Source organism: Tasmannia lanceolata, unplaced genomic scaffold (assembly GCF_043159265.1).
Source record: "Tasmannia lanceolata isolate RefF3 unplaced genomic scaffold, GAP_Taslan_0.1 ptg000003l, whole genome shotgun sequence".
NCBI lineage: Eukaryota > Viridiplantae > Streptophyta > Magnoliopsida > Canellales > Winteraceae > Tasmannia > Tasmannia lanceolata.
This window is the reverse complement of record NW_027518680.1, coordinates 31,633,100-31,650,504: the sequence shown is the minus strand read 5'-3', so window position 1 is coordinate 31,650,504 and position 17,405 is coordinate 31,633,100. Positions and strand designations below refer to the sequence as shown.

Here is a 17,405-nt window from a genome sequence, read left to right as displayed (position 1 = left end):
TTGACCGCAAATGAAATGTCAGAACGAATTCCGTTTATCGAATCAAACGACACTATCACCCCGCCATAATAAAGACCGGACGTATTTGAATTCACTATCCGGCAGAAAATAAAAAGATCCCAACCGAAACGTAGGAGGCGTCGCACTAAACGTGCGTTTCAGTTCGCATCGATGTTCCAGAACCGAAAGATTGTTCGAAAAAAGTGGTAGATAGCCGAAAAAAGTGACAGGGGTGCAACACGAGGACTTCCCAGGAGGTCACCCATCCTAGTATTACTCTCGCCCAAGCACGCTTAACTTCGGAGTTCTGATGGGATCCAGTGCATTTGTGCTGGTATGATCGCACCCAGCATGCCTCTCCATTGTCAAAGTAATAAAGAGTTTCCACTCGCATTGTCGTACGAAGTCCGTTTAAATGAAAGTGCGAAAAAATCCTGCTAGATGATACGGATGGACGATCCGAGCATGTCGGAAAGCCGGATGACCGCCAGGGCTGTCATCGCGCGATTAATCTTCCCGAGTACCCCCGAATCAATATAAGAATCGCCACGATCTGACGGGCGGATCAAAAGTTATCGTCGAAACGATATTTGTGCACCAAGGGTAGCTCACGGCCAGTAAACACCTTCCGACCGGATTCATAACTCGCATCCACTAGTACACTCATCCGCTATAGCCTGTACGTCACTGAATCTAAACAAACCCCCGCTATAATTTGACCGCAAATGAAATGTCAGAACGAATTCCGTTTATCGAATCAAACGACACTATCACCCCGCCATAATAAAGACCGGACGTCTTTGAATTCACCATCCGGAAGAAAATAAAAAGATCCGTACCGAAACGTAGGAGGCGACGCACTAAACGTGCGTTTCAGTTCGCATCTATGTTCCAGAACCGAAAGATTGTTCGAAAAAAGTGGTAGATAGCCGAAAAAAGTGACAGGGGTGCAACACGAGGACTTCCCAGGAGGTCACCCATCCTAGTACTACTCTCGACAATCACGCTTAACTTCGGAGTTCTGATTGGATCCAGTGCATTTGTGCTGGTATGATCGCACCCAGCATGCCTCTCCATTGTCAAAGTAATAAAGAGTTTCCACTCGCATTGTCGTACGAAGTCCGTTTAAATCAAAGTGCGAAAAAATCCTGCTAGATGACACCGGATGGACGATCCGAGCATGTCGGAAAGCCGGATGACCGCCAAGGCTGTCATCGCGCGATTAATCTTCCCGAGTACCCCCGAATCAATATAAGAATCGCCACGATCTGACGGGCGGATCAAAAGTTATCGTCGGAACGATATTTGTGCACCATGGGTAGCTCACGGCCAGTAAACACCTTCCGACCGGATTCATGACTTTCATCCACTAGTACACTCATCCGCTATAGCTTGTACGTCACTGAATCTAAACAAACCCCCGCTATAATTTGACCGCAAATGAAATGTCAGAACGAATTCCGTTTATCGAATCAAACGACACTATCACCCCGCCATAATAAAGACCGGACGTATTTGAATTCACTATCCGGCAGAAAATAAAAAGATCCCAACCGAAACGTAGGAGGCGTCGCACTAAACGTGCGTTTCAGTTCGCATCGATGTTCCAGAACCGAAAGATTGTTCGAAAAAAGTGGTAGATAGCCGAAAAAAGTGACAGGGGTGCAACACGAGGACTTCCCAGGAGGTCACCCATCCTAGTATTACTCTCGCCCAAGCACGCTTAACTTCGGAGTTCTGATGGGATCCAGTGCATTTGTGCTGGTATGATCGCACCCAGCATGCCTCTCCATTGTCAAAGTAATAAAGAGTTTCCACTCGCATTGTCGTACGAAGTCCGTTTAAATGAAAGTGCGAAAAAATCCTGCTAGATGATACGGATGGACGATCCGAGCATGTCGGAAAGCCGGATGACCGCCAGGGCTGTCATCGCGCGATTAATCTTCCCGAGTACCCCCGAATCAATATAAGAATCGCCACGATCTGACGGGCGGATCAAAAGTTATCGTCGAAACGATATTTGTGCACCAAGGGTAGCTCACGGCCAGTAAACACCTTCCGACCGGATTCATAACTCGCATCCACTAGTACACTCATCCGCTATAGCCTGTACGTCACTGAATCTAAACAAACCCCCGCTATAATTTGACCGCAAATGAAATGTCAGAACGAATTCCGTTTATCGAATCAAACGACACTATCACCCCGCCATAATAAAGACCGGACGTCTTTGAATTCACCATCCGGAAGAAAATAAAAAGATCCGTACCGAAACGTAGGAGGCGACGCACTAAACGTGCGTTTCAGTTCGCATCTATGTTCCAGAACCGAAAGATTGTTCGAAAAAAGTGGTAGATAGCCGAAAAAAGTGACAGGGGTGCAACACGAGGACTTCCCAGGAGGTCACCCATCCTAGTACTACTCTCGACAATCACGCTTAACTTCGGAGTTCTGATGGGATCCAGTGCATTTGTGCTGGTATGATCGCACCCAGCATGCCTCTCCATTGTCAAAGTAATAAAGAGTTTCCACTCGCATTGTCGTACGAAGTCCGTTTAAATCAAAGTGCGAAAAAATCCTGCTAGATGACACCGGATGGACGATCCGAGCATGTCGGAAAGCCGGATGACCGCCAAGGCTGTCATCGCGCGATTAATCTTCCCGAGTACCCCCGAATCAATATAAGAATCGCCACGATCTGACGGGCGGATCAAAAGTTATCGTCGGAACGATATTTGTGCACCATGGGTAGCTCACGGCCAGTAAACACCTTCCGACCGGATTCATGACTTTCATCCACTAGTACACTCATCCGCTATAGCTTGTACGTCACTGAATCTAAACAAACCCCCGCTATAATTTGACCGCAAATGAAATGTCAGAACGAATTCCGTTTATCGAATCAAACGACACTATCACCCCGCCATAATAAAGACCGGACGTATTTGAATTCACTATCCGGCAGAAAATAAAAAGATCCGAACCGAAACGTAGGAGGTGTCGCACTAAACGTGCGTTTCAGTTCGCATCGATGTTCCAGAACCGAAAGATTGTTCGAAAAAAGTGGTAGATAGCCGAAAAAAGTGACAGGGGTGCAACACGAGGACTTCTCAGGAGGTCACCCATCCTAGTACTACTCTCGCCCAAGCACGCTTAACTTCGGAGTTCTGATGGGATCCAGTGCATTTGTGCTGGTATGATCGCACCCAGCATGCCTCTCCATTGTCAAAGTAATAAAGAGTTTCCACTCGCATTGTCGTACGAAGTCCGTTTAAATGAAAGTGCGAAAAAATCCTGCTAGATGACACCGGATGGACGATCCGAGCATGTCGGGAAGCCGTATGACCGCAAGGGCTGTCATCACGCGATTAATCTTCCCGAGTACCCCCGAATCAATATAAGAATCGCTACGATCTGACGGGCGGATCAAAAGTTATCGTTGGAACGATATTTGTGCACCAAGGGTAGCTCACGGCCAGTAAACACCTTCCGACCGGATTCATGACTCGCATCCACTAGTACACTCATCCGCTATAGCCTGTACGTCACTGAATCTGAACAAACCCCCACTATAATTTGACCGCAAATGAAATGTCAGAACGAATTCCGTTTATCGAATCAAACGACACTATCACCCCGCCATAATAAAGACCGGACGTCTTTGAATTCACCATCCGGAAGAAAATAAAAAGATCCGTACCGAAACGTAGGAGGCGACGCACTAAACGTGCGTTTCAGTTCGCATCGATGTTCCAGAACCGAAAGATTGTTCGAAAAAAGTGGTAGATAGCCGAAAAAAGTGACAGGGGTGCAACACGAGGACTTCCCAGGAGGTCACCCATCCTAGTACTACTCTCGCCCAAGCACGCTTAACTTCGGAGTTCTGATGGGATCCAGTGCATTTGTGCTGGTATGATCGCACCCAGCATGCCTCTCCATTGTCAAAGTAATAAAGAGTTTCCACTCGCATTGTCGTACGAAGTCCGTTTAAATGAAAGTGCGAAAAAATCCTGCTAGATGACACCGGATGGACGATCCGAGCATGTCGGGAAGCCGTATGACCGCAAGGGCTGTCATCGCGCGATTAATCTTCCCGAGTACCCCCGAATCAATATAAGAATCGCTACGATCTGACGGGCGGATCAAAAGTTATCGTGGGAACGATATTTGTGCACCAAGGGTAGCTCACGGCCAGTAAACACCTTCCGACCGGATTCATTACTCGCATCCACTAGTACACTCATCCGCTATAGCCTGTACGTCACTGAATCTGAACAAACCCCCGCTATAATTTGACCGCAAATGAAATGTCAGAACGAATTCCGTTTATCGAATCAAACGACACTATCACCCCGCCATAATAAAGACCGGACGTCTTTGAATTCACCATCCGGAAGAAAATAAAAAGATCCGAACCGAAACGTAGGAGGCGACGCACTAAACGTGCGTTTCAGTTCGCATCGATGTTCCAGAACCGAAAGATTGTTCGAAAAAAGTGGTAGATAGCCGAAAAAAGTGACAGGGGTGCAACACTTGGACTTCCCAGGAGGTCACCCATCCTAGTACTACTCTCGCCCAAGCACGCTTAACTTCGGAGTTCTGATGGGATCCAGTGCATTTGTGCTGGTATGATCGCACCCAGCATGCCTCTCCATTGTCAAAGTAATAAAGAGTTTCCACTCGCATTGTCGTACGAAGTCCGTTTAAATGAAAGTGCGAAAAAATCCTGCTAGATGACACAGGATGGACGATCCGAGCATGTCGGAAAGCCGGATGACCGCCAAGGCTGTCATCGCGCGATTAATCTTCCCGAGTACCCCCGAATCAATATAAGAATCGCCACGATCTGACGGGCGGATCAAAAGTTATCGTCGGAACGATATTTGTGCACCAAGGGTAGCTCACGGCCAGTAAACACCTTCCGACCGGATTCATGACTTTCATCCACTAGTACACTCATCCGCTATAGCTTGTACGTCACTGAATCTAAACAAACCCCCGCTATAATTTGACCGCAAATGAAATGTCAGAACGAATTCCGTTTATCGAATCAAACGACACTATCACCCCGCCATAATAAAGACCGGACGTATTTGAATTCACTATCCGGCAGAAAATAAAAAGATCCCAACCGAAACGTAGGAGGCGTCGCACTAAACGTGCGTTTCAGTTCGCATCGATGTTCCAGAACCGAAAGATTGTTCGAAAAAAGTGGTAGATAGCCGAAAAAAGTGACAGGGGTGCAACACGAGGACTTCCCAGGAGGTCACCCATCCTAGTACTACTCTCGCCCAAGCACGCTTAACTTCGGAGTTCTGATGGGATCCAGTGCATTTGTGCTGGTATGATCGCACCCAGCATGCCTCTCCATTGTCAAAGTAATAAAGAGTTTCCACTCGCATTGTCGTACGAAGTCCGTTTAAATGAAAGTGCGAAAAAATCCTGCTAGATGACACCGGATGGACGATCCGAGCATGTCGGAAAGCGGATTACCGCCAGGGCTGTCATCGCGCGATTAATCTTCCTGAGTACCCCCGAATCAATATAAGAATCGCCACGATCTGACGGGCGGATCAAAAGTTATCGTCGGAACGATATTTGTGCACCAAGGGTAGCTCACGGCCAGTAAACACCTTCCGACCGGATTCATGACTTTCATCCACTAGTACACTCATCCGCTATAGCTTGTACGTCACTGAATCTAAACAAACCCCCGCTATAATTTGACCGCAAATGAAATGTCAGAACGAATTCCGTTTATCGAATCAAACGACACTATCACCCCGCCATAATAAAGACCGGACGTATTTGAATTCACTATCCGGCAGAAAATAAAAAGATCCCAACCGAAACGTAGGAGGCGTCGCACTAAACGTGCGTTTCAGTTCGCATCGATGTTCCAGAACCGAAAGATTGTTCGAAAAAAGTGGTAGATAGCCGAAAAAAGTGACAGGGGTGCAACACGAGGACTTCCCAGGAGGTCACCCATCCTAGTATTACTCTCGCCCAAGCACGCTTAACTTCGGAGTTCTGATGGGATCCAGTGCATTTGTGCTGGTATGATCGCACCCAGCATGCCTCTCCATTGTCAAAGTAATAAAGAGTTTCCACTCGCATTGTCGTACGAAGTCCGTTTAAATGAAAGTGCGAAAAAATCCTGCTAGATGATACGGATGGACGATCCGAGCATGTCGGAAAGCCGGATGACCGCCAGGGCTGTCATCGCGCGATTAATCTTCCCGAGTACCCCCGAATCAATATAAGAATCGCCACGATCTGACGGGCGGATCAAAAGTTATCGTCGAAACGATATTTGTGCACCAAGGGTAGCTCACGGCCAGTAAACACCTTCCGACCGGATTCATAACTCGCATCCACTAGTACACTCATCCGCTATAGCCTGTACGTCACTGAATCTAAACAAACCCCCGCTATAATTTGACCGCAAATGAAATGTCAGAACGAATTCCGTTTATCGAATCAAACGACACTATCACCCCGCCATAATAAAGACCGGACGTCTTTGAATTCACCATCCGGAAGAAAATAAAAAGATCCGTACCGAAACGTAGGAGGCGACGCACTAAACGTGCGTTTCAGTTCGCATCTATGTTCCAGAACCGAAAGATTGTTCGAAAAAAGTGGTAGATAGCCGAAAAAAGTGACAGGGGTGCAACACGAGGACTTCCCAGGAGGTCACCCATCCTAGTACTACTCTCGACAATCACGCTTAACTTCGGAGTTCTGATGGGATCCAGTGCATTTGTGCTGGTATGATCGCACCCAGCATGCCTCTCCATTGTCAAAGTAATAAAGAGTTTCCACTCGCATTGTCGTACGAAGTCCGTTTAAATCAAAGTGCGAAAAAATCCTGCTAGATGACACCGGATGGACGATCCGAGCATGTCGGAAAGCCGGATGACCGCCAAGGCTGTCATCGCGCGATTAATCTTCCCGAGTACCCCCGAATCAATATAAGAATCGCCACGATCTGACGGGCGGATCAAAAGTTATCGTCGGAACGATATTTGTGCACCATGGGTAGCTCACGGCCAGTAAACACCTTCCGACCGGATTCATGACTTTCATCCACTAGTACACTCATCCGCTATAGCTTGTACGTCACTGAATCTAAACAAACCCCCGCTATAATTTGACCGCAAATGAAATGTCAGAACGAATTCCGTTTATCGAATCAAACGACACTATCACCCCGCCATAATAAAGACCGGACGTATTTGAATTCACTATCCGGCAGAAAATAAAAAGATCCGAACCGAAACGTAGGAGGTGTCGCACTAAACGTGCGTTTCAGTTCGCATCGATGTTCCAGAACCGAAAGATTGTTCGAAAAAAGTGGTAGATAGCCGAAAAAAGTGACAGGGGTGCAACACGAGGACTTCTCAGGAGGTCACCCATCCTAGTACTACTCTCGCCCAAGCACGCTTAACTTCGGAGTTCTGATGGGATCCAGTGCATTTGTGCTGGTATGATCGCACCCAGCATGCCTCTCCATTGTCAAAGTAATAAAGAGTTTCCACTCGCATTGTCGTACGAAGTCCGTTTAAATGAAAGTGCGAAAAAATCCTGCTAGATGACACCGGATGGACGATCCGAGCATGTCGGGAAGCCGTATGACCGCAAGGGCTGTCATCACGCGATTAATCTTCCCGAGTACCCCCGAATCAATATAAGAATCGCTACGATCTGACGGGCGGATCAAAAGTTATCGTTGGAACGATATTTGTGCACCAAGGGTAGCTCACGGCCAGTAAACACCTTCCGACCGGATTCATGACTCGCATCCACTAGTACACTCATCCGCTATAGCCTGTACGTCACTGAATCTGAACAAACCCCCACTATAATTTGACCGCAAATGAAATGTCAGAACGAATTCCGTTTATCGAATCAAACGACACTATCACCCCGCCATAATAAAGACCGGACGTCTTTGAATTCACCATCCGGAAGAAAATAAAAAGATCCGTACCGAAACGTAGGAGGCGACGCACTAAACGTGCGTTTCAGTTCGCATCGATGTTCCAGAACCGAAAGATTGTTCGAAAAAAGTGGTAGATAGCCGAAAAAAGTGACAGGGGTGCAACACGAGGACTTCCCAGGAGGTCACCCATCCTAGTACTACTCTCGCCCAAGCACGCTTAACTTCGGAGTTCTGATGGGATCCAGTGCATTTGTGCTGGTATGATCGCACCCAGCATGCCTCTCCATTGTCAAAGTAATAAAGAGTTTCCACTCGCATTGTCGTACGAAGTCCGTTTAAATGAAAGTGCGAAAAAATCCTGCTAGATGACACCGGATGGACGATCCGAGCATGTCGGGAAGCCGTATGACCGCAAGGGCTGTCATCGCGCGATTAATCTTCCCGAGTACCCCCGAATCAATATAAGAATCGCTACGATCTGACGGGCGGATCAAAAGTTATCGTGGGAACGATATTTGTGCACCAAGGGTAGCTCACGGCCAGTAAACACCTTCCGACCGGATTCATTACTCGCATCCACTAGTACACTCATCCGCTATAGCCTGTACGTCACTGAATCTGAACAAACCCCCGCTATAATTTGACCGCAAATGAAATGTCAGAACGAATTCCGTTTATCGAATCAAACGACACTATCACCCCGCCATAATAAAGACCGGACGTCTTTGAATTCACCATCCGGAAGAAAATAAAAAGATCCGAACCGAAACGTAGGAGGCGACGCACTAAACGTGCGTTTCAGTTCGCATCGATGTTCCAGAACCGAAAGATTGTTCGAAAAAAGTGGTAGATAGCCGAAAAAAGTGACAGGGGTGCAACACTTGGACTTCCCAGGAGGTCACCCATCCTAGTACTACTCTCGCCCAAGCACGCTTAACTTCGGAGTTCTGATGGGATCCAGTGCATTTGTGCTGGTATGATCGCACCCAGCATGCCTCTCCATTGTCAAAGTAATAAAGAGTTTCCACTCGCATTGTCGTACGAAGTCCGTTTAAATGAAAGTGCGAAAAAATCCTGCTAGATGACACCGGATGGACGATCCGAGCATGTCGGAAAGCCGGATGACCGCCAAGGCTGTCATCGCGCGATTAATCTTCCCGAGTACCCCCGAATCAATATAAGAATCGCCACGATCTGACGGGCGGATCAAAAGTTATCGTCGGAACGATATTTGTGCACCAAGGGTAGCTCACGGCCAGTAAACACCTTCCGACCGGATTCATGACTTTCATCCACTAGTACACTCATCCGCTATAGCTTGTACGTCACTGAATCTAAACAAACCCCCGCTATAATTTGACCGCAAATGAAATGTCAGAACGAATTCCGTTTATCGAATCAAACGACACTATCACCCCGCCATAATAAAGACCGGACGTATTTGAATTCACTATCCGGCAGAAAATAAAAAGATCCCAACCGAAACGTAGGAGGCGTCGCACTAAACGTGCGTTTCAGTTCGCATCGATGTTCCAGAACCGAAAGATTGTTCGAAAAAAGTGGTAGATAGCCGAAAAAAGTGACAGGGGTGCAACACGAGGACTTCCCAGGAGGTCACCCATCCTAGTACTACTCTCGCCCAAGCACGCTTAACTTCGGAGTTCTGATGGGATCCAGTGCATTTGTGCTGGTATGATCGCACCCAGCATGCCTCTCCATTGTCAAAGTAATAAAGAGTTTCCACTCGCATTGTCGTACGAAGTCCGTTTAAATGAAAGTGCAAAAAAATTCTGCTAGATGACACCGGATGGACGATCCGAGCATGTCGGAAAGCCGGATGACCGCCAGGGCTGTCATCGCGCGATTAATCTTCTCGAGTACCCCCGAATCAATATAAGAATCGCCACGATCTGACGGGCGGATCAAAAGTTATCGTCGAAACGATATTTGTGCACCAAGGGTAGCTCACGGCCAGTAAACACCTTCCGACCGGATTCATGACTCGCATCCACTAGTACACTCATCCGCTATAGCCTGTACGTCACTGAATCTAAACAAACCCCCGCTATAATTTGACCGCAAATGAAATGTCAGAACGAATTCCGTTTATCGAATCAAACGACACTATCACCCCGCCATAATAAAGACCGGACGTCTTTGAATTCACCATCCGGAAGAAAATAAAAAGATCCGTACCGAAACGTAGGAGGCGACGCACTAAACGTGCGTTTCAGTTCGCATCGATGTTCCAGAACCGAAAGATTGTTCGAAAAAAGTGGTAGATAGCCGAAAAAAGTGACAGGGGTGCAACACGAGGACTTCCCAGGAGGTCACCCATCCTAGTACTACTCTCGCCCAAGCACGCTTAACTTCGGAGTTCTGATGGGATCCAGTGCATTTGTGCTGGTATGATCGCACCCAGCATGCCTCTCCATTGTCAAAGTAATAAAGAGTTTCCACTCGCATTGTCGTACGAAGTCCGTTTAAATGAAAGTGCGAAAAAATCCTGCTAGATGACACCGGATGGACGATCCGAGCATGTCGGAAAGCCGGATGACCGCCAGGGCTGTCATCGCGCGATTAATCTTCCTGAGTACCCCCGAATCAATATAAGAATCGCCACGATCTGACGGGCGGATCAAAAGTTATCGTCGGAACGATATTTGTGCACCAAGGGTAGCTCACGGCCAGTAAACACCTTCCGACCGGATTCATGACTTTCATCCACTAGTACACTCATCCGCTATAGCTTGTACGTCACTGAATCTAAACAAACCCCCGCTATAATTTGACCGCAAATGAAATGTTAGAACGAATTCCGTTTATCGAATCAAACGACACTATCACCCCGCCATAATAAAGACCGGACGTATTTGAATTCACTATCCGGCAGAAAATAAAAAGATCCCAACCGAAACGTAGGAGGCGTCGCACTAAACGTGCGTTTCAGTTCGCATCGATGTTCCAGAACCGAAGGATTGTTCGAAAAAAGTGGTAGATAGCCGAAAAAAGTGACAGGGGTGCAACACGAGGACTTCCCAGGAGGTCACCCATCCTAGTACTACTCTCGCCCAAGCACGCTTAACTTCGGAGTTCTGATGGGATCCAGTGCATTTGTGCTGGTATGATCGCACCCAGCATGCCTCTCCATTGTCAAAGTAATAAAGAGTTTCCACTCGCATTGTCGTACGAAGTCCGTTTAAATGAAAGTGCGAAAAAATCCTGCTAGATGATACGGATGGACGATCCGAGCATGTCGGAAAGCCGGATGACCGCTAGGGCTGTCATCGCGCGATTAATCTTCCCGAGTACCCCCGAATCAATATAAGAATCGCCACGATCTGACGGGCGGATCAAAAGTTATCGTCGAAACGATATTTGTGCACCAAGGGTAGCTCACGGCCAGTAAACACCTTCCGACCGGATTCATAACTCGCATCCACTAGTACACTCATCCGCTATAGCCTGTACGTCACTGAATCTAAACAAACCCCCGCTATAATTTGACCGCAAATGAAATGTCAGAACGAATTCCGTTTATCGAATCAAACGACACTATCACCCCGCCATAATAAAGACCGGACGTCTTTGAATTCACCATCCGGAAGAAAATAAAAAGATCCGTACCGAAACGTAGGAGGCGACGCACTAAACGTGCGTTTCAGTTCGCATCGATGTTCCAGAACCGAAAGATTGTTCGAAAAAAGTGGTAGATAGCCGAAAAAAGTGACAGGGGTGCAACACGAGGACTTCCCAGGAGGTCACCCATCCTAGTACTACTCTCGCCCAAGCACGCTTAACTTCGGAGTTCTGATGGGATCCAGTGCATTTGTGCTGGTATGATCGCACCCAGCATGCCTCTCCATTGTCAAAGTAATAAAGAGTTTCCACTCGCATTGTCGTACGAAGTCCGTTTAAATCAAAGTGCGAAAAAATCCTGCTAGATGACACCGGATGGACGATCCGAGCATGTCGGAAAGCCGGATGACCGCCAAGGCTGTCATCGCGCGATTAATCTTCCCGAGTACCCCCGAATCAATATAAGAATCGCCACGATCTGACGGGCGGATCAAAAGTTATCGTCGGAACGATATTTGTGCACCATGGGTAGCTCACGGCCAGTAAACACCTTCCGACCGGATTCATGACTTTCATCCACTAGTACACTCATCCGCTATAGCTTGTACGTCACTGAATCTAAACAAACCCCCGCTATAATTTGACCGCAAATGAAATGTTAGAACGAATTCCGTTTATCGAATCAAACGACACTATCACCCCGCCATAATAAAGACCGGACGTATTTGAATTCACTATCCGGCAGAAAATAAAAAGACCCCAACCGAAACGTAGGAGGCGTCGCACTAAACGTGCGTTTCAGTTCGCATCGATGTTCCAGAACCGAAAGATTGTTCGAAAAAAGTGGTAGATAGCCGAAAAAAGTGACAGGGGTGCAACACGAGGACTTCCCAGGAGGTCACCCATCCTAGTACTACTCTCGCCCAAGCACGCTTAACTTCGGAGTTCTGATGGGATCCAGTGCATTTGTGCTGGTATGATCGCACCCAGCATGCCTCTCCATTGTAAAAGTAATAAAGAGTTTCCACTCGCATTGTCGTACGAAGTCCGTTTAAATGAAAGTGCGAAAAAATCCTGCTAGATGACACCGGATGGACGATCCGAGCATGTCGGAAAGCCGGATGACTGCCAGGGCTGTCATCGCGCGATTAATCTTCCCGAGTACCCCCGAATCAATATAAGAATCGCCACGATCTGACGGGCGGATCAAAAGTTATCGTCGGAACGATATTTGTGCACCAAGGGTAGCTCACGGCCAGTAAACACCTTCCGACCGGATTCATGACTTTCATCCACTAGTACACTCATCCGCTATAGCGTGTACGTCACTGAATCTAAACAAACCCCCGCTATAATTTGACCGCAAATGAAATGTCAGAACGAATTCCGTTTATCGAATCAAACGACACTATCACCCCGCCATAATAAAGACCGGACGTATTTGAATTCACTATCCGGCAGAAAATAAAAAGATCACAACCGAAACGTAGGAGGCGTCGCACTAAACGTGCGTTTCAGTTCGCATCGATGTTCCAGAACCGAAAGATTGTTCGAAAAAAGTGGTAGATAGCCTAAAAAAGTGACAGGGGTGCAACACGAGGACTTCCCAGGAGGTCACCCATCCTAGCACTACTCTCGCCCAAGCACGCTTAACTTCGGACTTCTGATGGGATCCAGTGCATTTGTGCTGGTATGATCGCACCCAGCATGCCTCTCCATTGTCAAAGTAATAAAGAGTTTCCACTCGCATTGTCGTACGAAGTCCGTTTAAATGAAAGTGCGAAAAAATCCTGCTAGATGACACCGGATGGACGATCCGAGCATGTCGGAAAGCCGGATGACCGCTAGGGCGCTAGGGCTGTCATCGCGCGATGAATCTTCCCGAGTACCCCCGAATCAATATAAGAATCGCCACGATCTGACGGGCGGATCAAAAGTTATCGTCGGAACGATATTTGTGCACCAAGGGTAGCTCACGGCCAGTAAACACCTTCCGACCGGATTCATGACTCGCATCCACTAGTACACTCATCCGCTATAGCCTGTACGTCACTGAATCTGAACAAACCCCCGCTATAATTTGACCGCAAATGAAATGTCAGAACGAATTCCGTTTATCGAATCAAACGACACTATCACCCCGCCATAATAAAGACCGGACGTCTTTGAATTCACCATCCGGAAGAAAATAAAAAGATCCGAACCGAAACGTAGGAGGCGACGCACTAAACGTGCGTTTCAGTTCGCATCGATGTTCCAGAACCGAAAGATTGTTCGAAAAAAGTGGTAGATAGCCGAAAAAAGTGACAGGGGTGCAACACGAGGACTTCCCAGGAGGTCACCCATCCTAGTACTACTCTCGCCCAAGCACGCTTAACTTCAGAGTTCTGATGGGATCCAGTGCATTTGTGCTGGTATGATCGCACCCAGCATGCCTCTCCATTGTCAAAGTAATAAAGAGTTTCCACTCGCATTGTCGTACGAAGTCCGTTTAAATGAAAGTGCGAAAAAATCCTGCTAGATGACACCGGATGGACGATCCGAGCATGTCGGAAAGCCGGATGACCGCCAGGGCTGTCAGCGCGATTAATCTTCCTGAGTACCCCCGAATCAATATAAGAATCGCCACGATCTGACGGGCGGATCAAAAGTTATCGTCGGAACGATATTTGTGCACCAAGGGTAGCTCACGGCCAGTAAACACCTTCCGACCGGATTCATGACTCGCATCCACTAGTACACTCATCCGCTATAGCCTGTACGTCACTCAATCTGAACAAACCCCCGCTATAATTTGACCGCAAATGAAATGTCAGAACGAATTCCGTTTATCGAATCAAACGACACTATCACCCCGCCATAATAAAGACCGGACGTCTTTGAATTCACCATCCGGAAGAAAATAAAAAGATCCGAACCGAAACGTAGGAGGCGACGCACTAAACGTGCGTTTCAGTTCGCATCGATGTTCCAGAACCGAAAGATTGTTCGAAAAAAGTGGTAGATAGCCGAAAAAAGTGACAGGGGTGCAACACTTGGACTTCCCAGGAGGTCACCCATCCTAGTACTACTCTCGCCCAAGCACGCTTAACTTCGGAGTTCTGATGGGATCCAGTGCATTTGTGCTGGTATGATCGCACCCAGCATGCCTCTCCATTGTCAAAGTAATAAAGAGTTTCCACTCGCATTGTCGTACGAAGTCCGTTTAAATGAAAGTGCGAAAAAATCCTGCTAGATGACACCGGATGGACGATCCGAGCATGTCGGAAAGCCGGATGACCGCCAAGGCTGTCATCGCGCGATTAATCTTCCCGAGTACCCCCGAATCAATATAAGAATCGCCACGATCTGACGGGCGGATCAAAAGTTATCGTCGGAACGATATTTGTGCACCAAGGGTAGCTCACGGCCAGTAAACACCTTCCGACCGGATTCATGACTTTCATCCACTAGTAAACTCATCCGCTATAGCTTGTACGTCACTGAATCTAAACAAACCCCCGCTATAATTTGACCGCAAATGAAATGTCAGAACGAATTCCGTTTATCGAATCAAACGACACTATCACCCCGCCATAATAAAGACCGGACGTATTTGAATTCACTATCCGGCAGAAAATAAAAAGATCCCAACCGAAACGTAGGAGGCGTCGCACTAAACGTGCGTTTCAGTTCGCATCGATGTTCCAGAACCGAAAGATTGTTCGAAAAAAGTGGTAGATAGCCGAAAAAAGTGACAGGGGTGCAACACGAGGACTTCCCAGGAGGTCACCCATCCTAGTACTACTCTCGCCCAAGCACGCTTAACTTCGGAGTTCTGATGGGATCCAGTGCATTTGTGCTGGTATGATCGCACCCAGCATGCCTCTCCATTGTCAAAGTAATAAAGAGTTTCCACTCGCATTGTCGTACGAAGTCCGTTTAAATGAAAGTGCAAAAAAATCCTGCTAGATGACACCGGATGGACGATCCGAGCATGTCGGAAAGCCGGATGACCGCCAGGGCTGTCATCGCGCGATTAATCTTCTCGAGTACCCCCGAATCAATATAAGAATCGCCACGATCTGACGGGCGGATCAAAAGTTATCGTCGAAACGATATTTGTGCACCAAGGGTAGCTCACGGCCAGTAAACACCTTCCGACCGGATTCATGACTCGCATCCACTAGTACACTCATCCGCTATAGCCTGTACGTCACTGAATCTAAACAAACCCCCGCTATAATTTGACCGCAAATGAAATGTCAGAACGAATTCCGTTTATCGAATCAAACGACACTATCACCCCGCCATAATAAAGACCGGACGTCTTTGAATTCACCATCCGGAAGAAAATAAAAAGATCCGTACCGAAACGTAGGAGGCGACGCACTAAACGTGCGTTTCAGTTCGCATCTATGTTCCAGAACCGAAAGATTGTTCGAAAAAAGTGGTAGATAGCCGAAAAAAGTGACAGGGGTGCAACACGAGGACTTCCCAGGAGGTCACCCATCCTAGTACTACTCTCGACAATCACGCTTAACTTCGGAGTTCTGATGGGATCCAGTGCATTTGTGCTGGTATGATCGCACCCAGCATGCCTCTCCATTGTCAAAGTAATAAAGAGTTTCCACTCGCATTGTCGTACGAAGTCCGTTTAAATCAAAGTGCGAAAAAATCCTGCTAGATGACACCGGATGGACGATCCGGGCATGTCGGAAAGCCGGATGACCGCCAAGGCTGTCATCGCGCGATTAATCTTCCCGAGTACCCCCGAATCAATATAAGAATCGCCACGATCTGACGGGCGGATCAAAAGTTATCGTCGGAACGATATTTGTGCACCATGGGTAGCTCACGGCCAGTAAACACCTTCCGACCGGATTCATGACTTTCATCCACTAGTACACTCATCCGCTATAGCTTGTACGTCACTGAATCTAAACAAACCCCCGCTATAATTTGACCGCAAATGAAATGTCAGAACGAATTCCGTTTATCGAATCAAACGACACTATCACCCCGCCATAATAAAGACCGGACGTATTTGAATTCACTATCCGGCAGAAAATAAAAAGATCCGAACCGAAACGTAGAAGGTGTCGCACTAAACGTGCGTTTCAGTTCGCATCGATGTTCCAGAACCGAAAGATTGTTCGAAAAAAGTGGTAGATAGCCGAAAAAAGTGACAGGGGTGCAACACGAGGACTTCTCAGGAGGTCACCCATCCTAGTACTACTCTCGCCCAAGCACGCTTAACTTCGGAGTTCTGATGGGATCCAGTGCATTTGTGCTGGTATGATCGCACCCAGCATGCCTCTCCATTGTCAAAGTAATAAAGAGTTTCCACTCGCATTGTCGTACGAAGTCCGTTTAAATGAAAGTGCGAAAAAATCCTGCTAGATGACACCGGATGGACGATCCGAGCATGTCGGGAAGCCGTATGACCGCAAGGGCTGTCATCACGCGATTAATCTTCCCGAGTACCCCCGAATCAATATAAGAATCGCTACGATCTGACGGGCGGATCAAAAGTTATCGTTGGAACGATATTTGTGCACCAAGGGTAGCTCACGGCCAGTAAACACCTTCCGACCGGATTCATGACTCGCATCCACTAGTACACTCATCCGCTATAGCCTGTACGTCACTGAATCTGAACAAACCCCCACTATAATTTGACCGCAAATGAAATGTCAGAACGAATTCCGTTTATCGAATCAAACGACACTATCACCCCGCCATAATAAAGACCGGACGTCTTTGAATTCACCATCCGGAAGAAAATAAAAAGATCCGTACCGAAACGTAGGAGGCGACGCACTAAACGTGCGTTTCAGTTCGCATCGATGTTCCAGAACCGAAAGATTGTTCGAAAAAAGTGGTAGATAGCCGAAAAAAG

General features: G+C 47.4%; 24 non-coding genes across 24 annotated transcripts; all 24 read right to left on the bottom strand.

Moving 5' to 3' along the window:
* Nucleotides 1-229: 229 nt before the first annotated feature.
* Nucleotides 230-348, bottom strand: LOC143873816 (5S ribosomal RNA). Its single transcript, XR_013248514.1, has one exon. It is a non-coding gene; the product is annotated as a 5S ribosomal RNA (ribosomal RNA).
* Nucleotides 349-944: 596 nt separating this feature from the next.
* LOC143875380 (5S ribosomal RNA) lies at nucleotides 945-1,062 on the bottom strand. Its single transcript, XR_013250030.1, has one exon. It is a non-coding gene; the product is annotated as a 5S ribosomal RNA (ribosomal RNA).
* A 597-nt stretch (nucleotides 1,063-1,659) lies between these two features.
* LOC143873815 (5S ribosomal RNA) lies at nucleotides 1,660-1,778 on the bottom strand. Its single transcript, XR_013248513.1, has one exon. It is a non-coding gene; the product is annotated as a 5S ribosomal RNA (ribosomal RNA).
* A 596-nt stretch (nucleotides 1,779-2,374) lies between these two features.
* LOC143875268 (5S ribosomal RNA) lies at nucleotides 2,375-2,492 on the bottom strand. The gene has a single exon (XR_013249925.1). It is a non-coding gene; the product is annotated as a 5S ribosomal RNA (ribosomal RNA).
* Nucleotides 2,493-3,089: 597 nt separating this feature from the next.
* Nucleotides 3,090-3,208, bottom strand: LOC143873063 (5S ribosomal RNA). The gene has a single exon (XR_013247787.1). It is a non-coding gene; the product is annotated as a 5S ribosomal RNA (ribosomal RNA).
* A 597-nt stretch (nucleotides 3,209-3,805) lies between these two features.
* LOC143872494 (5S ribosomal RNA) lies at nucleotides 3,806-3,924 on the bottom strand. The gene has a single exon (XR_013247239.1). It is a non-coding gene; the product is annotated as a 5S ribosomal RNA (ribosomal RNA).
* Nucleotides 3,925-4,521: 597 nt separating this feature from the next.
* Nucleotides 4,522-4,640, bottom strand: LOC143873719 (5S ribosomal RNA). The gene has a single exon (XR_013248422.1). It is a non-coding gene; the product is annotated as a 5S ribosomal RNA (ribosomal RNA).
* Nucleotides 4,641-5,237: 597 nt separating this feature from the next.
* On the bottom strand, nucleotides 5,238-5,356 carry LOC143872493 (5S ribosomal RNA). Its single transcript, XR_013247238.1, has one exon. It is a non-coding gene; the product is annotated as a 5S ribosomal RNA (ribosomal RNA).
* Nucleotides 5,357-5,952: 596 nt separating this feature from the next.
* LOC143873814 (5S ribosomal RNA) lies at nucleotides 5,953-6,071 on the bottom strand. Its single transcript, XR_013248512.1, has one exon. It is a non-coding gene; the product is annotated as a 5S ribosomal RNA (ribosomal RNA).
* A 596-nt stretch (nucleotides 6,072-6,667) lies between these two features.
* On the bottom strand, nucleotides 6,668-6,785 carry LOC143875267 (5S ribosomal RNA). Its single transcript, XR_013249924.1, has one exon. It is a non-coding gene; the product is annotated as a 5S ribosomal RNA (ribosomal RNA).
* A 597-nt stretch (nucleotides 6,786-7,382) lies between these two features.
* On the bottom strand, nucleotides 7,383-7,501 carry LOC143873062 (5S ribosomal RNA). Its single transcript, XR_013247786.1, has one exon. It is a non-coding gene; the product is annotated as a 5S ribosomal RNA (ribosomal RNA).
* A 597-nt stretch (nucleotides 7,502-8,098) lies between these two features.
* Nucleotides 8,099-8,217, bottom strand: LOC143872492 (5S ribosomal RNA). The gene has a single exon (XR_013247237.1). It is a non-coding gene; the product is annotated as a 5S ribosomal RNA (ribosomal RNA).
* A 597-nt stretch (nucleotides 8,218-8,814) lies between these two features.
* Nucleotides 8,815-8,933, bottom strand: LOC143873718 (5S ribosomal RNA). Its single transcript, XR_013248421.1, has one exon. It is a non-coding gene; the product is annotated as a 5S ribosomal RNA (ribosomal RNA).
* A 597-nt stretch (nucleotides 8,934-9,530) lies between these two features.
* On the bottom strand, nucleotides 9,531-9,649 carry LOC143872490 (5S ribosomal RNA). The gene has a single exon (XR_013247235.1). It is a non-coding gene; the product is annotated as a 5S ribosomal RNA (ribosomal RNA).
* A 597-nt stretch (nucleotides 9,650-10,246) lies between these two features.
* LOC143872489 (5S ribosomal RNA) lies at nucleotides 10,247-10,365 on the bottom strand. The gene has a single exon (XR_013247234.1). It is a non-coding gene; the product is annotated as a 5S ribosomal RNA (ribosomal RNA).
* A 597-nt stretch (nucleotides 10,366-10,962) lies between these two features.
* On the bottom strand, nucleotides 10,963-11,081 carry LOC143872488 (5S ribosomal RNA). The gene has a single exon (XR_013247233.1). It is a non-coding gene; the product is annotated as a 5S ribosomal RNA (ribosomal RNA).
* Nucleotides 11,082-11,677: 596 nt separating this feature from the next.
* Nucleotides 11,678-11,796, bottom strand: LOC143872487 (5S ribosomal RNA). Its single transcript, XR_013247232.1, has one exon. It is a non-coding gene; the product is annotated as a 5S ribosomal RNA (ribosomal RNA).
* Nucleotides 11,797-12,393: 597 nt separating this feature from the next.
* On the bottom strand, nucleotides 12,394-12,512 carry LOC143872485 (5S ribosomal RNA). The gene has a single exon (XR_013247231.1). It is a non-coding gene; the product is annotated as a 5S ribosomal RNA (ribosomal RNA).
* Nucleotides 12,513-13,109: 597 nt separating this feature from the next.
* Nucleotides 13,110-13,228, bottom strand: LOC143874914 (5S ribosomal RNA). The gene has a single exon (XR_013249584.1). It is a non-coding gene; the product is annotated as a 5S ribosomal RNA (ribosomal RNA).
* A 605-nt stretch (nucleotides 13,229-13,833) lies between these two features.
* Nucleotides 13,834-13,952, bottom strand: LOC143873405 (5S ribosomal RNA). The gene has a single exon (XR_013248115.1). It is a non-coding gene; the product is annotated as a 5S ribosomal RNA (ribosomal RNA).
* Nucleotides 13,953-14,547: 595 nt separating this feature from the next.
* LOC143873717 (5S ribosomal RNA) lies at nucleotides 14,548-14,666 on the bottom strand. The gene has a single exon (XR_013248420.1). It is a non-coding gene; the product is annotated as a 5S ribosomal RNA (ribosomal RNA).
* Nucleotides 14,667-15,263: 597 nt separating this feature from the next.
* LOC143872484 (5S ribosomal RNA) lies at nucleotides 15,264-15,382 on the bottom strand. Its single transcript, XR_013247230.1, has one exon. It is a non-coding gene; the product is annotated as a 5S ribosomal RNA (ribosomal RNA).
* A 597-nt stretch (nucleotides 15,383-15,979) lies between these two features.
* Nucleotides 15,980-16,097, bottom strand: LOC143875265 (5S ribosomal RNA). Its single transcript, XR_013249923.1, has one exon. It is a non-coding gene; the product is annotated as a 5S ribosomal RNA (ribosomal RNA).
* A 597-nt stretch (nucleotides 16,098-16,694) lies between these two features.
* LOC143873061 (5S ribosomal RNA) lies at nucleotides 16,695-16,813 on the bottom strand. The gene has a single exon (XR_013247785.1). It is a non-coding gene; the product is annotated as a 5S ribosomal RNA (ribosomal RNA).
* Nucleotides 16,814-17,405: the final 592 nt, after the last annotated feature.